Genomic DNA, 21,092 nt, shown 5'->3' with positions numbered 1-21,092 from the left:
CCACCCTTACTCAGCATGTGTTGCTATTTAGTCGGGTTCGGGCAGTAACATCGGCAAATGTTTGTAATCCAATCGATTCCACCAATCAAGCGTTTCAACATGTACCGCTGCAAGGAGTGTTGAGCTAAATCTTCCGCATATGTCTTGCTTACACAAATAATGTTTGGTATAAACACAATAGAAACACAGCGACAGTCCACTGGAAAGTTGACCCACCACGAGGGGCCAACTCGCGATCCCGTGACATCAGTGAATACTATCTCTAGGAAAAGCACAAATGTTAGGCACGCCTGTCTGAAAATCCACGTGCTAACAGTAGCTAACAAAAAACCTAGAATCCTCCATCTGTACTTACCTTATCAGACTACTTACTGGCCTACATAATTATTGATGAATTAACTAAGATGGACACATTTTATCCGCTTGTATGCTCTTTACTTGACACACAGTCAGGCTGTTTCCGGGATGCATCCACATGTCTTTTCCATACTATTCCATATTACTTTCCACAGCTATTTAGCCACACAGCGCGGCAACGATGCCATGACCACAATATGGCCATAATGCTGCTCTCCTACCCAAAAAAAGAAGAGCCGCAAAGACGGAGAGGAAACGGCACCACCCTCGTCTCATTTCATGCGTCTCTTCCCTCAGGCGGGCTTGCTCGAGTTGAAGTGAACAGAGGTGGAGTGCTGCGGATTTGCGTGGAAAATATCCGAGAGGAAGCTGCTGGCCTCATCGCTCTCAGGTCAGCGTACTAAACGCTTTGAGAAGCCCCCACCGTTCCTAAGTAAGGATAACCAATCAATTCTGATACCGCCAACCCCCCCCCCCCCCCACCACCACCCCAGGGCAGCAGCCACCATCCTGGACGCCGCCAGTCCCCGCTTTTGCCAGAGAGTGGGAAGCTTATGTGCTAAGAAGACTGCAGTTAATTGCTGGAGATGTGACCTTGCGCAGTCGGCGGGAGGGATTTAATTTGGAGTTGTTGCGGTTGGACGGGGATTGTGAGGCCGATTATCTTTACAATGGGAAGGTATACAGAGCCCAACTTTCCTGTGGGAATGAGCAGATAAGAGCTTCCTATTAACGGGGAAAAGGGAAAAGCTGGCGATTTAAACATCCAGTTATGTCAATTGGAGATGTAAACCTTATTCAAAATGTATGCAGACATTTGGTTGAAATACGTCTGTGTGTATTTGACAAACAGGGATTCCTCGCGTTAGGTCCGAGTTACGTTCCTACGCTGGTGATGTAACCCAAATTTCGACCTTCGTCGGATTTCACCATTAAAAGTCGATATTTACATCAAATTACATTGTACAGTATTTTTTTGAAACTAATTTCCGCGACCCAGAAGGGCCGGAACCAATATTTCGTGTTTCCCCACGGACATTCATTGCTGACGGACGGCAGAACGGAGCTAAATATATAAATATGACGCGCCTAACAAACTTTAAAATGGCGTGAACGAAAATAAGATGCTACTGACAAGGCACGGGCGGCGTAAAGATGACAGGAGGGTTAAAAGAAAAGGAGACGTCACTACACTTGTTAATGTAAGCAAAGGGAGTCAAAATAAAGCGCAACATCCATATTGAGCCAATTATCTTTGCTCAAATATGCAAAAGTGGACTTCAAAGAAAAGAAGATGCATATTTGTTATAATGACATGTTTCCCCCCCCAAATCCTGCTTATGAAGGCCCCAACTGTGGCGCGTGCTTATTTTGGGTCTCGTCGCGGTAATTAAACGAGAACCCGTGATGTCTTAGCCGTTATTTTTACGCCAGCCATCCGGGCCAGGATGCTACAAGGCCGAGGGGGGGAGACCACAGCGAAGCGACTCGCTCGGTCCACTGGCGGTTTCTGGAACCGGCACAAATACAGCTCGGCCACCCTTCTTTCCACCCTTGACTTGACTGGGGCAACACGACGGACAGTCATTCGCTCCGACGGGGCCACATTGTGCTCTGACCTTACAACGGTGTAATTTTCCACAACGAAGAAAGCAGGCCTCCACGCACACAAACACGCACTCCCCAAAGATTTGTGCTCTTTCTGCTCCACATCTGCTTCTGTGCTGGTTATTAGTGCACCCTTAAAAATACACGTCCAAAAATAAGGCATCTGCACATGATCAAAGTCTCTCTGCTGCGGTTAAAACAAAGCCGAGAGAGATCCAAGCGAGGCTGCACAAAAATGTTTATCCTGAAGTGAAAGACACAAGGCGGAGAGAGGAAACTGACAGCACGTAAAAAAAAAAAAGGCTTGGTTCGTGAAAGCAAAAAAGCAGAAAATAGAGTATTTACACACAAGTCATTAACTGAGCAGAAGGTGAGTTTGAGGGTGCCTGGTGCTCATTTGTTTCCGTTAAGACTCTCGCCTCGTCTCCTCTGGCAATTATGGAATATATTTAGCATGTTAACGCTCGCCTTAACGCACACATATGCTGCTGCGCTAAGGTCAAAGGTGAGGGGATGTATAATGAGGAGGAGCTCTACAATAAAAACTGCCGCAAAAAATCAATATATCAGCGCTTTACTCAGCGATCAATTCCCCTTCCAAGGCCACGCTATTAAACTGCATTAAGATAACGCTAAGCTATATTATGTGTTGTAATGAATAAAAGTTGATCAATTTCTGGGGGGGGGGGCAAGGGGATAGATCAACAGTAATAAAGTGCATTAAGATGTGTTATTGTTATTTATGTTTTTTGGATTTGTTGGGGTCTGGATGTTTCTTGGGCTGGGGAGGAGTTCTGGTGGGGGGTGTCTGGTCGGTGCTGGATTTCACCTTCCTTGGTTTTCTTCGGTCCCCTCGGGTCTCCTGGTGTTCGGTTTAGGTGAACGGTATGAGATTTTTTTCTAATAGGTTTTCTGGTGAGCTAACAAATACACGCACGCACGCACGTACACATACTCACCCACACACACACACAAAAAAAAATATATATATATATATATATTAAAAAAATAATAATAAATAAATAAAAAAAAATAAAAAAAAAGAGCAATGATGATGACATTTCCGAATGAACAATACTGAGCTCTTAAAAAAAAAAAAAAAAAAAAAAAAAAAAAAGATGTGTTATTGAGGGAATGATTTACAAGTTAGAGTTTTATTGTAAAAAGAAAAAAAGGGGAAACAAGCTTCGGGTGTATCTTTAATGCAGGTAATTGTATTGCAGCATATCAGAGCAACCAATGCATCGCTTCCACTAGATAAATTTGAGCAGCATAGGGTTTGAGACGCAGATTTTATTTGGATTGAAAACTTAATCCTGTTCTCATGTTCATTTATCAGAAACATCAATAATGTTCCTGGGTCTTTTTTTTTTTTTTTTTTTTTTAGAGCGGTGTATGAGAAAAATGCCATACCTTAAGGAAATAACATTTTTCTTCCATGCCGTGATGTCAAACACCAAATATGAATGAGACAAATAAACACGTGACTTATCAATCCAAATGTTGAATGACTACATTGAAATGTACGGTGGTGACAAGCGACACATGTTGCGTGGTATTCCATACACTCCTCACTCGAACCCTTCAATTAGCTTCCCAGGACCCCCCCCCCCCCCCCCCCCCCCCAACCACCGGGCGCAACAAGACAGCATCAAGCAGTGACTTGCCGCCTGCCTGCAACCCTCCAACAATTCGCCACAATTATAGACGGCTACCTGCCCTGCCGGACCCGCCCGCGCTTGAGCGCGGGCCTCATTACTTCCACTGGCATCCACTCGACCGTGAGCTTGCAGTGGCGGGCGGGCCAAGCCGTGAGCACTTTGCGGAAGTCAAGCAGAACCACAGGAAGGGGGGAAATGTTCCAGTGAATCTGCTGTTTGGAGAGCCAATTAGATTAAAGCAGGGCAGGGCTGCGGTTGAAGAGGACCAATTCACAAAACATCTGCTGCCAGGATGCCAAAGTATACATGATGAACTTCTGCAGCAACAGACAACCTACTTGAATCCGTCTCATATCATAAAAGCTACACACTCAACGGAAGCGAGCGTCATCTAAAAATAACCCGCCTTGTAGAGGACAAACGAGGCGATTATTTGCCGCGTTTGGCTTTTTCCGCAGCTGAAGCCTTTTCGCTTGGCTCGGCCACAAAAACCTCCAGCTGTGCCTTTGCCACCATATGCATGAAAAAGGCCCATCAAAGAGCATATTTCTTTCATTCCAGGCAATTTCCCTAATCCCCGATGAGCTGCAGGGGAGAGGAAAACATTATGGATGGTTGGTGGGGGTAAGCAGGTGGTGCGGAGAGGGGAATTTTTGCCGGGGAGCGTCTTGCTGGGTGTGCATGTGTGAGCGTGGCTTGATCTCCATGTGCTACTTTGGAGCATTTCTGAGTTGCAAAACATTTTGGGGAAGATATGTTCATGCTCAAGGAGAAACGTCCAAGACATGGATCGGGAACTGCGGTACTTGAGAGCCACTGTCCTGTCCTGCCTGTTTTCCATGTCTCCTTCCTCCAACACAGCTGACTCAAATGATTAGCTAAGCAGCAAGCCTGATAACGATCTTGTTCATTGAATCAGGTGTGTTGGTGGAAAACCGGCAGGGCAGTGGTTCTCGAGTACCGGGGTTCCCTACCACTGATCTAAGAAGTCTGAAAGTACAAACCAAGGATTTGGAATCTGTGTCGATTCTATTTTTCATTCTGGTCATGGCAATGTGCAAATATTGAATACACGCAACTGGACTTCTTAGAGGATGTTGCGCAGATGTGAATACGTTTAAGGCCTCTGCACTAAAAATATAAAATTAACTCGCAGCCATTTTTCACTGAAGCAACCCCCTTCGCTCCCAGGCTGTTTTGCTGGATTTGGACAGATTTTGCAAGGCCCACATAATATTGTGCTCTATTGCTATAAAAACATGCAACCTACTAAAAGAAAGATTCTTCGTTCATCAGGAAAAAAGTACATTTGTACCTGTTTCCGTTTTGTAGCAATTCGCATTAGAATATAGCTAAGTTTCATCATTATTTACAATCCTGTTTAAAACACTGGGGGAAAGAGCTTGTGGCAATATGGCCCTGGCTGATCTCTTATACTCTGCTGCCACCTGCTGGCCGTTTGTAATAACTACCATTGCTTTAAGTGACCTCTTCATGTCAAAAGCTGCATCAAAGCCTTCTATTTACTCTTGAATAAAGAAAAAGGAAAAAAGTATAAATATGTTACGTCTTCTTGCGTCAATCAACGAGATGACGCATATTTCGGAGGCAACTCGGTCCGGGCACGGTTTGGTTACAGTAACGTGAGTGTGGACCGGAGGGGGGCAGGGGGGGCAATCAGGCTTCAGCACGGTACAGAAGAATTTGCCGGATCAACCCTGATCCGGCAAATTCCGTCCAGTCCATCTGCTGCCACACCCCAACCTTACCCCACCAGCCAATATAACTAAAAACAAAAGGTTGTTATCCTCCAAAACAAATGCAACACAATCACAAGCTCGTACCACCTCTGCATCTCGTTGGAAAACTGCCAGCGTTCGTTAAAAGAGAAAAAATGGAAGGCGATGGCCCGATGACTGGTGGATTTTTCATGCAGTTGAAGTCAGGGTGGTAGTTGGCTGCGGGGGTGCCCCGCAGAAAACAGTCCATCCAATTTCCCCCCACGTCACCACCAGCGAGCTTCTGACAGCTCTGAGATGTGAGTGGCAATAACGAGGCACAGTGGCGGAGTCCGCTGTGTCAGCATTTTCTTTCCTGCTCTGACAAACCTCTGGCCTCTGGAGGGAGGCAAGAACAGAGGGAGGGAAAGAGGGAGGGAGGGGGGGGGGCTGTGGTGGTGGTGGTAGAGGGGGGTGCCAAGGGACAAGTTGTTTTTTTAGCAAGTGCCGTTGCAGGGCAATCTGTGCAACACTCATCTTTTATGTTTTGATGGTAAATGTTTGGGGAGGGTTGTGTTTTCCACCCTTCCAAGGTTAGCTGCGGGTTCCACATTCACATTGTAACAGAGACACTTCATGTTTTAAGGCCTGAATATGTGGGGAAGCTCGACAGCCCACAGAGGGTCAAGTATAAATCATTTGCTTTTGGATTTGAATCGGACTTTTTCAGTTGCGACTTTGCATGCTAAAAGTCTAAAAACGTTACGACCTTTATTGCCATAGGTGTGAATAGTTATCTGTCTCCATGTATCCTGTGACTGACAGGTGACCAGTCAAGGGTGTAACGACTTTTAGATTTAGCAGCTCTCGCATTGGATAAACTCCATAGGAAGGGAATGAGTGCTTCATTGCACGTTGACAAATGAGCTTGGCACAGCAGCTGGGAGTTATGGTAGCAACCAATATATGGAGGACCAAAATGGCCAACATTAAAAATAAATAAATAAACAAATACATAAAAATGGATAGTCAAAATATAATTCAAAAATAAAATACAAAATTTTTTTATAAATGGAAATACAATGTTTTTATATATATATTCATAAATAAAGAAAGAAAAGTACAAATAAAAGGCAAAAATAAAAAATAAGATTCAAAAAATAAAAATGAATGTGGAAATAAATACAAAAATAAATATATAAATATAATTAGATATCAAGAAATAAATAAAAACGCTCTGCTCTCACATTTTGACAGTTTTGGTCCTCCATATTGCAGTCCATAAGCTCCGGGTTCAAATCCCTCTTGGATGTACTTGTGTGGCTTTTCTGCAGGTACTCCGGCTTTCTCACCCCTTCCCAAAAATGTATTTTAGGTTAATTGGAGACTCAAAATTGGCCATGGGTGTGCGATTTGGCTGACGACGACTCTGAGTTACACTCAGCTTCTCGCCCAAAGCAAGCCGAGATCGGCTCCGGCTCACTTGTGAACCTCAAGAGGACAAAAGGGTAAAGAAAATGGACGTATGAATTGGTAGTGCCGATAGCAAAAGACGAAGCAAACTAACATGGAGGTCAACTCGGAGTGCAGATAATGCAGTGAGCCGATGGATGAGACAACGACAATTAGATACAGAGCCGCTCCTCTTCTTCCACGCATGGAATAGCAGCTACAAGGGAGTTTCCATTACTTTTTGGCAAAGCATCTTGGCACTGACAATAAATAGGAAGGGGGGTTGGTGGGGAGGGGATTAGTGGGTAGGAAAGAGGGGAAAATGAGAAATGGCCAACTTCCAAGACTCCTATCCTTCTCTTTATCTGAACCTTGCCCTCACACTCTGCCTGGCTGGCCGCCAGCGAGACTGATTTATTATTCCTGCATACTGGTTGCATCCTCGAGCTGGCGTCTCTGCGGCTACATTGCCTTCTGTGCTTCTGTTGCGTGTTGCAAACGTCATTACTCACGCTGTCTGCATGGCGCACCGCGTGCATCTGCCTCTGCTTCTACGCGAGCAAGTCCATCTTTCTATACGTAATAACAAAGTCGTCAAAACCGATAGGAGAGGTAGGTTACACCAAAGTAAACATGAAAATAAACATGCTGTCGGATTGCAATTCAAGCACTTTGATGTTTTTTTTTATGAATCATGAAAGCAAATAAAATAAAATAAATTATCCCTGGAAGTTGTTTTTTGGCTATATTGTTGGTTCTATAGATCCTCTTCTAGGACATCATTCAATGTTGGCAATATTTATTATTGGAAATCCCATTGACATGTCTTGGAGAAGATTTGGTTCAAATTTGGACGAAATTTGCTATCTAAAAAAAATATATTTTACTGATTAGCGCCTGAACGTCGGTGTGAGGAACCTAATGGTAGGCTATCCCGACTTTTTTTTTTTGTATTTAAAACAATCGTTAAATCAGCTTTTATGGCCTTTAACATACTCCAAAACAGATGTGGGCATTTACAGTGTACCGTGTCGTCACCAGTCCGTCCGGAGGTCCGTGGGTCTGTTATTGACGGACTCACATTTTCGCTGGCAGACTGACAGTAACTTTGAACGGAATAAGCGCCAAGGAAAGCGATTTCCGGCTGTCACCCGAGCTGTCACGAACCGAACGCTGTTACCCTTGTAACAATTGTAATTTTTTTACTGAAAGTCCTACAATAGCAGTGTGGAAATTGTATTTAGTTACGAAGGAAGGGTGTTTAAATTACCAACGGCAAAGTGACGGAGTACTCACTGGGGTGACCTGGAATGATGACGGACTTCCGGGTCCAACACTGGCAAATGACGCAAGTTCACTGACGCGTCAAAAAACTCATCCCATTTTGCTAGCATGTCAATCCTGTTGATTCTGACCAAAAGTGTTTCATATAAAGACGGTTCCTCACTGAAAAGAACCTTACATTAAGTTTGTTGATTGTGTAACTGACAGTTGTTTGCATCATAGCACAGCTGCTTTCCAAAATGGAGGCAAAAGGCTGAAGACGCCCGAATTGTGCAACTTGATCACTTCCGCTTCTCATCAGAGACCCCGATATGAGGTCTTAGCCTGGGAATTTAGCAAGCAGGTGCTTGGGAAGTGCGGAATGATCACATATGCACAGCACTGCAATGAGATGTGGCTTGAGGAAAGATAAATCTCCAGCAGCATGACAACTGCTGGATATGACAGACTGGAATTGCCACAAATTGCAACCGTTTTGACCCCAGTTCAAGACCACGCGACACCAACTGCTCCACCCCCCTCTTTGTTCTTATCCCGACTTTTTCCTGCGCAGACTGACATGCAGGTATGGGCCACCCTGGACTCGTCAGCTCTGGAACTAATGTGCTCGAACAGGACATCAAACGGTCGCTGCTCATTTCAAAAGGCAAGCCCACTCCGACGGTGGGGAAAGCTCACTGGCAACAACAGGATTGGGGGCTCCCTGTGTGTTTTAGATCACAGCACAATCGCACTTGGAGTGCAATAAGCTCCCACCAGGACATGAACCCAAATGAAAACACACAGAATCCATGTGGAGATCAATGTGGGATATTACAGCGTGTTGATTTCCTTTTGAAACTTCCTACGAGCACATTTGTTTGGTCAGATTTCCATTAAACAAGTGTCATTTGCGTTAAATATAGAATAAAGTCCAAAAGCCAACCGCGAGCGTCTTCTCTTCTTCTAATGACTTTTTAATCACCCTTGACACTTTTAAGACGGCACGCGGCACGCGGCACGCGGCACGCGGCACGCGGCACTCCCCCACAATATCCCAAGCTGCGATATTAAAACCAATGCTGGTAATCTTATTGGGATGTTTGACGACTTGCATTATGGCAACCGTCCTCCTCGTCATCTCATCCCCCTTACTATGGAGGACCAAAAGCGCCAAAATAAAAAATAAATAAATGAATAAAAGTGAAAATAAAAACATATATATATATATATATAATATACTTATATTCATATAATAATATAATTCAAAAATGAAATACAAAAAATAAATAGAAATAGAAATAAAAACAAAATCTGTCTGTCTGTCTGTCTGTATGTATATATATATATATATATATATATATATATATAGTTTTTATTTCCATTTATATATATATTTTTTTTAATTTAATTTTTGAATTATATTTTTTATATCCATTTTTATTTTCACTTCTATTAATTTATTTAGTCATTGATTATTTTTTTTAATTTTGGCAGTTTTGGTCCTCCATACCATACAGCCTCTTTTGTTTACCCCCTGGAGAACATCTGATCCCGCCCAGATTTGCCCTCGCCCTGACACTGGTGGCTATTGGTGATGTTGCCAAGGTGCTTTTGTAAAGAAATTGCATTACACTTCTTCGGATATTTATACTGTTAGAGCGTTGAAACATTTCTGATTTATCGCCGTTCTCTGTGAAGGTGAAGTCAAATGAGGTGTCAGCACTCATGGTGCGAAGTGTACAATGTGGTGCAAGGGCACACGTCGGGCTGATGAGAAACCCGGCCTTGAGTCGCGCGACAAGGCAACACAACAGGTTTTGCTAATTAGCGTGGCACGATGTCTTCATAATGACAGCTAATCACCTGAGCATGGCAGCGACCATACGGCGACGGACGGACGGCCATACTGCCTGAGCAACAACCGCGGAGGGGAATAAAAGAAGGTAAACGAAGAAGAAAAAAAAGGCTTTCACAGCTAAAACATGCATGACAGAATTGTCAATTGTGCTTCTACTCTCAGGTGGCATAGTTAGGGGTGTTGGCACCTCGGATTAGAGGCAGCTCTAATTAGCCCGCTGGGCACCGCTGGGAGGGGGAAGCGGCCGGGAGTTGTCTTGCAGTGACAGCGATTTCCTGCTCAAATAAATCATCCGTCCTAAGCGCGCGCACAGTCTCGACACGCAATACACGAATGCCAAATCTTCCACCGTCCGCAACACATATATTTACCAAAATGGATTAGATGATGGCTGTTGTGGATGGAAGCGCCACCCAATAGTCACGCCCCTCATAATAGCACACAAATCTGATAGTTGCAACCAACAGAGCACAACGCCGTTAGGGATACATTTGCGCTAATGGGATCTGCTACAGAAGCTTCGTGAATAAAATCCGATTTGATTGACACCGTCAAGGTGACATTAATCATGAGTAGTACCAATTAAAGTTGCAGTCTAATGCTATTTCCATCTGCGTGGTGAGTTTTTGTCCATGTTGAGGCCTTTAAAATAGCAATTCATCAGGTGTAATAATAACTTGAGCTGCGAGCAGATGCAGTATGAAGGGCCCTCACAATCCTGGCCATGTTGGGGTACTCACACATAGGACATAAACCCTCCCAAAAATGTTTTTTTTTTGTTGCCAAAAACAGCATCACTTTTCTCTGCAAATGGTGCATCACCGCGACAAATAAAAAGCTTTCAGTAACTTTTCATCTTAAACATCTTTAGATTAAACACCCAAAGTTTGACGACGATCGGATAAACTCACTAGGAGGAGTTAGTAAAGTAAGAAAGTAAAAATGAGGCCAAAAAGTGGCACAAAATTCCAAAATAAAGTCAAAATCGCTTTATTTTCCTTCTCGGGTGGTAATAATATGAAAAACGGCGATTCTAGGAGGGCATCGCCACTTCCTGGTGCTCGGGTCTTAATAATTGGGTTGCTTTGCTGCTATCACTCCCACAAGTGTGAGTTGCCATAGTGAGAGAGGCACCACCGGTGAGATCACGCTCGACGGGCGTGTAGAGGCTTGTCGTCCTGCCTCAGCTGCCAACTGGTCCGTACATAAAAAAAGGGAAACCTGTGCTCGAAACACTCGAGGGAACATCCGACTCCCTGCCACTTTCCTCATTTCCGCATTGGATTACGCAAGCCCGGGACACCACGGGGACAAGCGCGTGTGTGTGTGTGTGTGTGTGAGATTGTGGGGGGTAGGAGGTCAAATCATGTCATCAGGAAAAAAGCCGTGCATCGCTCAGACAGAAGCTGCGCGTCTGCAAACCCACCACTTAAGCAAAGAGGCATGCTGAGATTCAGATTGGAAGGCTTGAAATTATACCCAAGAGCTGGCAGCTTAGTTAGACGGGAGGGATTAACGCCGACTTCACATCAAGAGCTTTTTCTGGTTGCAATATCCAGAAAAAAAACAACAACAAACGCACACGCACATGCAATGACTTGAGTTGTCCTTAACCCGAGTGGCGAGCTGGGACGGACGGAAAAGACAAGCTGCCAGTCACGTGAGGACGGTTCATAAACTCCGGAACAATACTTGGAATTGAGGTTTTGCTATCCCTGGGATTCCCCCTGGAGACTGGCGCCGGTTCAAAGAGCTCAGCAAAAGGGCTCGAGTACTTGTTTGCACAGTAGTAGATACAAATTCAAAATGTAATATTCAGTGGGGGAAGCCCATTCAACAAGATTAGATGATGCAAAAAATAAAAAGAAGCAAAACTGTACGTTGGAATAAAAACCTAATCTCCGCAGAACACCAGGGCGGGAAAAGCCTGGTAACATCTTGGGATCCTTTGTTAAGCAACCCCGACCGTGCCCGCATCTCTCGCTCTCCGCGGGGCCGCACGTGTCTGAGCCACCATATTGTCATTAAAAGACGGTGGTGTAGCGGAAATGACCGGGATTGCATCCCGGGAGGCCGAACCAGTCCACTGAGGACCGACCATTGCGGTCCCAGCTTGCCAGCGTGCAGAGTCAGACACGCTTAGTAAAAAAAACATCACAGATGTCACCGAATGAAATGTCAAAAATGCACAGCGCAAAATAAAAACACAGAATTTTCTTCTTTTCCTTTCGGCTTTTTCCTTCAGGGGTCACCACAGCAAATCAATTTTGCTCCATCTAACCCTGTCCTCTGCATAATTTTTTTATACAAGAAATAAAATACAACCATCATTTCACAAGGATTATGATTATCAACAGAAAAACAACTGAAAAAAATCGAACCCACATATCTCTTGAGATCTAAAAAAAAAGATGGTTTAAAGCAAGATTTTTTTTTTCCCAGCCAGACACGATTGTGATTAATTGATTCCAAGCTGAATAGTCTGCTAAAGACGAGGCTTTAAGCAGCCTCCTGCCTGCCTTGAACTACTGGTAGGATGTCTCTCTGGTGGATACAAAAAAACTGGAGGCGGGGCCTTAAGAGGGTAGCACTATAATCATCTCCCTGTACATGTGTGGGAGATGGGTTGCATCTGGGTGGTCGGTGAGGGGAGGAGCTGGGGGAAGATGCATCCAGAACGGGGGGGGGGGGGGGGTTTCTTTGTAGACTGACAGTGCCTGGGTGTCTACGGCAGATGGACTATTGTCTGCAGAGTCCCGGGGAGTGGGTGCTCAGAGCCGTCCTTGTGTGCCCGGGGTGGCCTGTTCTTTATCCCGTACTTCACCTTTCTGTCCTCAGCCCTGGGCTTTGTACCATACATCTTCTTTTTTTTTTTTGGTCTTTTATTATTTCCAGAGGAGAGGTCATTTTTCTCAGTTGGGTCTTGTCTGAGGAACAAGTCGGAAAGACAGCGGAAGAATGCCGAGTCGGAGCATTAGGCGGTCCGTCCGTCCCCGAGGGATGCAAAATGATGAGAAGACCAGCGTATAAATCACGGGACGAAGACAAACAAGCGTGTGACAATGTGGCTGAATCCAACAGGGACGAACCAGGCATGTGCATCCACATCCCTCGTGCATGACTTGGTATGACGACTACCTGGCTACTGTCAAACCAAAGGTTAATAATACCACCTACTATATTTAAGTATCCTGGTCAGCTGGGGTCCCAAGACGACCATGGGTACGACGGGTGACCTAAGTCACTGGTGGCCACTCATTGGTCAAATATTTTTGAATAAACATTTTTGTGCTTCTTTTTGTGATAGAAATAAACTGTTTTGCCATTATTATCAAAGTATACAGGAAGTGACCTGATTTAAACAGGAAGCGACCTGATTTAAACAGGAAGCGACCCAATATTAACAGGAAGTGACCTGATTTCAACAGGAAGTGACCCGGAAGTGGCCTAAAATCAACAGGAAGTGACCGGATTTCAACAAGAAAAATCCTATTTGTATTTCAGTGCTGGATTTCGGAGGACGATGATTCACTAACACTTGATTTCAAGAATAAAGTATGGGATTGTAATACAAGACAAAAAAAGGGAAATGATACTCAATGCTTTGATAATAATGGCAAAACAGTTTATTCACAGATGTAGATTTATTAAATGTCGACCTTTGTTTTTAACTTATTGTAAGGAAATTGAAGGGTTTGGAAGGACGTTGAGGAGGGTTAAGACAAAGCCAGCTTTGTTGGTATCTGATTAGACCTTTTGTTTTTTTGTGGTTTTGTTTAGTTTTTTGTTTTGTTTGTTTTGTGTGTTTTCTTTTTCTTGGGTCTTGCTTAACAGCATCGTTCTGGTTTGTGTGCTCAGTTTGAATTGGATTTTGGAGTTTAAAGAAAAAAAGTTTTTGTTGAAAAAAAATGTTTAGATGGATCCATACACGATGCTCCTTCTGGCATTCTACCTATTTATAAAACCTTAAATAAAACATTTACTGTTGTCAGGTTTGTTATGTAAATTGCATAAAAGTAAAAAAAAGAAAGAAAGAAAATATTTCAACAGGAAGTGACCCAGAAGTGACCTGTTTTCTACAGGACGTGACCGGATTCCAGCAGGAAGTGGTTTGTAGAAATGTCCGATTCAATCGATGAAAAATGAGGCAATAGACGGCGATTGATAACGATTGATAACGAGATCCGGCAAGTCGACGTCAGTGAACTGCCGTCATGCATAAGAGCGCAGCAGTGCCATCAAATCAAAGCCGCCTCTTAACGATCAACCTGGAAACCCAAAGCGTGCATCACGATGTCTTCCTACACTTTTCTCAGCCCATTAAGGAAAAATCTGTCTCTACTTGAGCCATATGGTAGCATTTTTCTGTCCCAGTGTGGTTTTCTGTCCGTGCTCTGTTCGAGCCATTAATTACATCACTACTTTAAAGACGGAGTATATCAGGGTAATTCAGAGTGATCCCTTTAACTGCACTTAGAAATGCTTCCAAGAACACCAAAGACGTTCAGGTTGGTGTCCTGTATCTCCCACCACCAAAAAGATCTGATGAGATTTTGTTATGGGGGGGAAACTCCCATATAGTTCCAGTTTTTGAAGCCAGCAATAAAAGCCTGTGAGGTTGTCTACTTGAGTGTTACAAGGTTGAACGAGGGGCCTCGAATAACAATCCTCCAACGCCTGCGTTAATACCTTGAATCAGCAAAGACCCGGCCAGGGAAGTTAGCTTATAAAATAAGTCCTGGGATTATTTATGCCTCCCTATAAAAGCTCCAGTTAATTACAGCGTTTGAGACTTATAAATTACAGATTGTGAAGCTCCCGCTATACTTAGCGCAGGAGAGGCAAAGGCCTGCCTGGCTACTGCAGGAAGGGCGAAGAACAAGCAGGAGTGGAGCAGGATGAGGCCTCGTCGACTGATGTGGTCCACGGCCTGGCCCTTGATGGCGGTCCCAAAACGGGGGCCGTGCGGTGCGCCCAGCGTCGGGCAGGAGCGGCACGGCAAGAGGCGTTATTAACGACGTCCCTCTGGAGGGTGGCGCCGGCCATGTTGTCTCAATCACTATGAGCGTCTATGAATGACTTTGATGGGATGCATCAAACAGCTGCTAAAGTCGGCGTCGTTGTACTGAGCTAACGCTTACGTAGCGCTTCAAATTTGGGAATGATCAAATTTCTCGAATATTACCCAGAATACAGAGGAAGGAAAATATAAGTCATCTGCCTCCAGATTATTATTTTCTAACTATACATCTACTTAAAATATCCTTCAGATCCGGACTTGACTCACAACATACTACGAACGGGTGAAAGTATTCAAAACTTGACACTTCTTGGAACGACGAGGTGCAATTCTCAGCATGTTCCTTGTGTGCGTAATGTCAAGCTTAATTACACATACTTGTGTTATTTGCCATTTTTAGCATCAAAGGAGAAAGGACAACAAGTTTCAAGTCTCCACGAGTAGCTTGGTGGAATGCTTTGACATATTTTCATAGCTTTGATTGCGGATTTGGTTTGTGGCTCAATGTAATGAAGACTTTGATGATTAAAGCTGCCGGCAACGATGAACGGTCCTTCGACCAACATTCGATGCCGAAAGGAAAAAATATTTTTTATTTTATTATCGATCCAATTTGCTACCGTGAAAGATTTTTTGGGATCAAGTCGGACATATTTTGCCAGAAACGACCAAGATGCCAAAATGACTCTTGCACCGTGACGATGACGTTGGATTGCGTCTCGCATCGGTACCGTTAACATTTCTTTGTGAAAAAGAGCGGAACATGCGGCAGACATTTATGGCACTCATCTGACATAGTTCCATCATTGTCGTGTCTTGACTTGTTCGGAACCTATTTTTTACTGGCAATAACATAACAGACAAAAAAAATAAAATAATAGTCCAGTTCTCGTGCACGTTGAGGCATGCCCAACTGCCGATTTGCCACTGCCCGTACTTGGGCCCTAACAAGCGTAAAGTCTTTTCTATTGTCTGACTTGGTGGGCAGCGAAAGTCTCAGAGAGGCAGGAAGCATACGGGCAAGTGCGTTTCTTCTTAACAAGCCGCATTCGCCGGAATGGCTCCCACTGCATGACGAATCGTCGATCTTATTGATCGTCTCTTTGCGGGGGCCCGGTCGGCCCGTGGCGGGCAGACAGTGGGATGCTAAAGCGGGTTAATCCCGGTCATCTCCGCACTCATTATCTGAATTATCAAAGGCCTTTAGCAAAAAAAGAAAAAAAAGCCACAGCGCAACATGTGCGGACATAAGGGAGGTTGCCATGCATCGAGGGAGATCGACCCCCCCCCCCCCCCCTCCCCACCCCAACTCACACCACCCCTCCAGAAACGCCCCGAAGCTGGGGAGCACCCCTGAGATTTTTCCTGGTGTCAGAGGTCAAGCCAGTGGTCAGCTTTAATACACTGCAGAGTGTCAACTCCATCATGTGTTAATTGTTTTATCACAATGTCAAGGCTTAACCACCCCCCAATATTTTTGGAGTTGGATTTGTTTTTAACAAGACATACAGTAATTAGATAAAAAATGTAATTTTGCATTGAAAAGTGTTTTGTGTTTTGACTTTTCGCGCTGACGTCCAGTATGTACACACAGCATGACAAGTTGATGCTGACGGATTTCCTGGTTAGCTTTTGGATTTTGAGTTTGATCATAATATTGCAAATGCAATTAATTCTTAAATCCTACAGAATGTCATTGAGAGAAAATGATGTGTAATCACGCGGGCAGGCAGATAAATCTTCATTTTCCCCGAAGCACAGACAACAAACAATAAAAGAAGTTATAGTTGGCATCGTGATACAAGGAAGAAAACTCATAATTGATTTAATCCAAACTTGAAAATAGCGCAGAGAGGGGATGCAGTTTCACTCTGGTCCTGTAGGTGGCATTCATTTTTTTAGTAGTAGTACCAGAAAGATGTTATGTTTGTTTTGTGTTTTTCCCTCAGGCCCATGTACTACTTTTCTAAAAAGTCTCTACTAGTTAGTTAATTAACAAGCAAAATGATCAGATCAAGATACGGTCAAGAAAAAAAACGTTCAGTTATTATTAAAGCAAACTACTGTAATTTTTAATAATAAAAAAAAAAAAAGATCCACAGTAAATTGCATTGACTATTTGGGAAGATAACGAAAAGCTGCATATGCTGAATAATTTGAAACTTATTTGTGCCCTGTGCTGTTTTTGACTGCCTCTGTGCAGGTCACGGAGTCCAGCTGAGGTGCTGTTTGTGGAGGTCAGGCCTGCCATTTCTCATTTGCACACATGTGGCCCGAGGCCCCGCGGAGGAGGCGTAAGGTGCGATGTTACACCAGCTCAGGCCCCTGATGCCGAGTCGAGAAAAAAAAAAGTCCCCTCAGGTGGAGAAAAAAAAACACTCGGCTCGACAAGGCATCTTTACAGGCTTAGCATAAGACTCCGCTAATCTCCAGGATTCTACCTTGCTTAAAAGCTGCCGATTGACTGCATCTGTTTCCAAAACAATACTTACCCAACAGGTGTCAGATGCTAAGAAACAAACTTAAAGCAGAACGGCATTGACATTTTTTATCTTTAAACCAAAATTATTTTTTTCATAATATAGCCTTTTTTTTTACAGACCCAGTCTTGCTGTTCACACAAGAATCCCAAATTAGCAACAATGCAAAGTGTCAACTGAAGGCAACACTCCGCCTTTGACACCTTATGGCCCACCATCCCCGGAGCTAATATGACCGACACCCCCCCCCCCCCCGATTCTTCAGCGGCCTCGGGCTATGTGGACCCCCTGGCTCATTAGGGGGCGCTGACAGGTCCAGTCGTCACCGTGATCCCTCATCATTAAAGCATGTAAATCTGCCTGTCACGCATACGTACACGTATGCCACTGACACGCACGTTTGACAGGGGCGGGTGGGAAGGGGCTTCCTTTCACGTTCACCTGAAAAATTAGAGGCACTAATAGCAGTGTCAGAAAGGAGGTCCCCGCTCATACATACGGGCGAGGAAGTGGAGTCGTATGAGCTGCCGCCGTAAGATGCGCTTCCGTTTAAAGTCGTTTAAGGACAAATTTGGTGTCGCGAAGGGGTCAAAAGACAAGAGGACGTATGGCCAGTACCATAATTACAGACTTTCTATTCTTTCATTAAAACAATTTTATATTTGAATGTTGGAAAATGTGTTTTTTTTTTTAAGACTATAAGTCACATTTTTGGGGGGAAATCTATTTGACAAAAACTGAGACCAAGAAAAATAGAGCTCGGACTGGCACCCAAAAATTCTCGTTCAATAATCGTGTTGACGACGACAGTGAACAAGTTTTGGTTGGATTTGAAATTTGCCCTTATAAATATGGAAAGGCTTTTTTTGTTGTAGTTGACAATAGCTTACCTTGACTAGATTCAATCAGGATTCTACCTCACTTGCTAACATCTTAAAAATTCACAACTCCAAATAAAGTGTATTCTTTTAGCGTGTGCCAAAGTTTGCAGATGACACGTGAACAGAAACAGATCTACCGAAGAACACCTAAGCCACGCCTTTCCTCTCTTTGCTACTTCTGAGTGCCAAATCCGATACAAATCCATGGTAAACTGCGACCCGCTAACTTGCTAACAATGAAAAATGTGACCTCAAAATAAAAGCGTGGCTCCTGAAAAGCAAGATTAGTAGCACTGACACATCACAAAAGGTATCCAGGCACGTCCACCAAGATTCATTGCAGCAGCAATCAGTTTAACTTTCAATCATTACTCGCCAAATGACTTGAAACTTAACGTGGCTTTAAACGGACCCCCCCCCCCCCCCCCATACCAGAAAGCAGCCAATACAAAAGGCGAGAATCTGGAGGGGCAAACGTCCCCACTGAAAACTGCCGCATGTATAATTCACACCGGCCCTCTCCTTTTTCCTTTCCTTTCCTGCAGCCATGTAAACGAACCCAGACGCGGCATACGGAGACCCGAGCGGGAAGCGGGAGCCGCTTTAAGACGGGCAAAAATACCAAACGAGACGCCACAGGCGGCCGCCGGGCGAATGTCGAGGGGCTGCGTGGGCCGGGAAGCAAGCAAACAAGTTCGCCTTGTTGGTTTTTACCGCGTGACAAATCTTGAATGGACTGCGGGGAAAACGTACAGCCACAGATACGTCACAAAATAAACGTCATATGAGAGTATCGAGTATATTGTGCTGTGAGTCAAACCGACCCTTTTGAAAGTTAAGAGTAAATGTTGATCGAAGGTTTTTTTTTTGTTATAGACTTCAACTTGGCTTCTTCCGTATATTCTCCATTTGCAATCAAAATGACATTTGCACACATTTTCGTGAAAGCATTTTTCTTAGGGTGGTAAACTGATGAAAGACCAAATGAAATGAGCAACCAATCAACTCACAACATGAAAAAAAAAAAACAGGAGTAAAGAAATGTAACAAATGTGACTCACCTGATTGTTGGCATTTGCAGCATCACATCAGAAGAAACATGAAAGACACAAAAAAGTAGAAAAGATTAGTTGAATGAAAACATTTTTTTTTTTAAACTGATTTAACTGTTTTGCTGTCTTGCATGTCAAATGGTACCGCCTGAAAGTGTAAAACATTTTTAATTAAAAAGGGGGGTGGGGGGTGGGAAGGAAACCTCTGAAGGCCTGCTTCTTTATTAAAAAATTGTACAGCGCATAATATGTTAAGTTTGCAATGCATAGTACGATAAAAATGATGGTGCAAGGGCCAAAATAAAACATTCATATTCCATTAAAAAACACACCCACACACACAGGAATAATGAGGACAAAACTACATTTGCTGCCATGGAAACAAAGCTAACAGGAGGGTTGAAGCCGGTACGGTCAAACATGTATTGAGTCTCATGCGGAAGGTCTGGGGTTCGAGGAAGCCGCTATTTTTTTGGAAGTTGCTCATTCCGATTGGTGTTTTAAAGTGAAGGCTTGTATTGCAAGTGCTGGGGAGGGGGTGTGGCTTAAAGCGGGCAGGATGGTCGATTGTCGCCGGCGCTACGTGGGTGGCTGATTCCCAATCTCGCACCTGCCGGCCTTTTCCTGCGTGTGCCCGCAGCATTAGCAAATGAAAATCTGCATGTGGTCACCTTCTGTTTCTTCTTCTGCCAGCCAGATGTCGCCGTAAAAGACCTCCACCAAGGACAGACTTTGACAAATTGACTTGTTAACTCTCCTGTTATTTTTGTTGTTGCCCTGCTGCACTAAAATCGTACAACAAACGAGACCGTTTCAAAAACATTTCCACCATTAATCCACGCAGCACAATTTCATCTTAGAATATATTGTGTCATCTTTTTGACAGACCCCAAATAAAGTTCAGATGCTCTAGTAGGCTTTTCATGACATTTTTTTGCTTTTGAGCAGACGCCTCATAGTTTTATGTCACCCGACTGCTGTTTGGAACTGTTCATAATTCACTCCACCTTGACGAAGGCCAAGTTCCATCTGAAGAAAAAAAACGGCCCAATGCACGTTTAACAAGTTGATTTCTTTTGGTAATGAGTAGTTTGGAATATAATGACATTAATTAGGTCCATTAAGTTCATCCTTGGTCTCACTGGACCATACATTTTTTTTTCTTTAAGAGCTCAGTATTGTTCATTCGGAAATGTCATCACCATTGCTCTTTTATTATTATTATTATTTTTTTTTTTTTTTTGTGTGTGTGTGTGGGTGAGTATGTGTATGTGCGTGCGTGCGTGTATTTGTTAGCTCACCAGAAAACCTATTAGAAAAAATCTCATACCGTTCACCTAAACCGAACACCAGGAGACCCGAGGGGACCAAAGAAAACCAAGGAAGGTGAAATCCAGCACCGACCAGACACCCCCCACCAGAACTCCTCCCCAACCCAAGAAACATCCAGACCCCAACAAATCCAAAAAACATAAAATCAGGGAGACCATACATTTTTTTTATTCCACGGCTCAATTTGACCCACAACACAATAGAAGGGTTAATTTTGGACATCCGAGGCTGTCAACTCCCGGTGCATTATTCTTCGGGATGATGTCCAAGTGACAAATCTGCGCACTTCAAAACATCCCACAAACCCACCAAAACGCACGTCTGTCTACGTGCTTATCAGGCCTGTCAGTCATTCGCCAGCAGCGCAACGTTACAAGCGCACCGCGCCATTGTTTTGTCATCATCTG

At 43.9% G+C, this 21,092-nt stretch overlaps 1 protein-coding gene and 1 long non-coding RNA gene across 8 annotated transcripts in view; one reads left to right on the top strand and one right to left on the bottom strand.

The window, feature by feature from the left end:
- The window catches only part of robo2 (roundabout, axon guidance receptor, homolog 2 (Drosophila)), a 364,990-nt gene that overhangs the window by 123,588 nt on the left and 220,310 nt on the right, over positions 1-21,092 (bottom strand). The gene's annotated exons all lie outside the window — the stretch shown is intronic.
- On the top strand, positions 15,488-17,753 carry LOC147171687 (uncharacterized). The gene is made up of 3 exons (XR_015095651.1): positions 15,488-15,667; positions 17,144-17,239; positions 17,541-17,753. It is a non-coding gene; the product is annotated as an uncharacterized LOC147171687 (long non-coding RNA).

Source organism: Leptonotus elevatus, chromosome 7 (assembly GCF_054856555.1).
Source record: "Leptonotus elevatus isolate MCC_2025b chromosome 7, RoL_Lele_1.0, whole genome shotgun sequence".
In the NCBI taxonomy this organism is placed as follows: domain Eukaryota; kingdom Metazoa; phylum Chordata; class Actinopteri; order Syngnathiformes; family Syngnathidae; genus Leptonotus; species Leptonotus elevatus.
The sequence above is the reverse complement of the archived record's forward strand: the minus strand, read 5'-3'. Positions and strand labels throughout refer to the sequence as shown.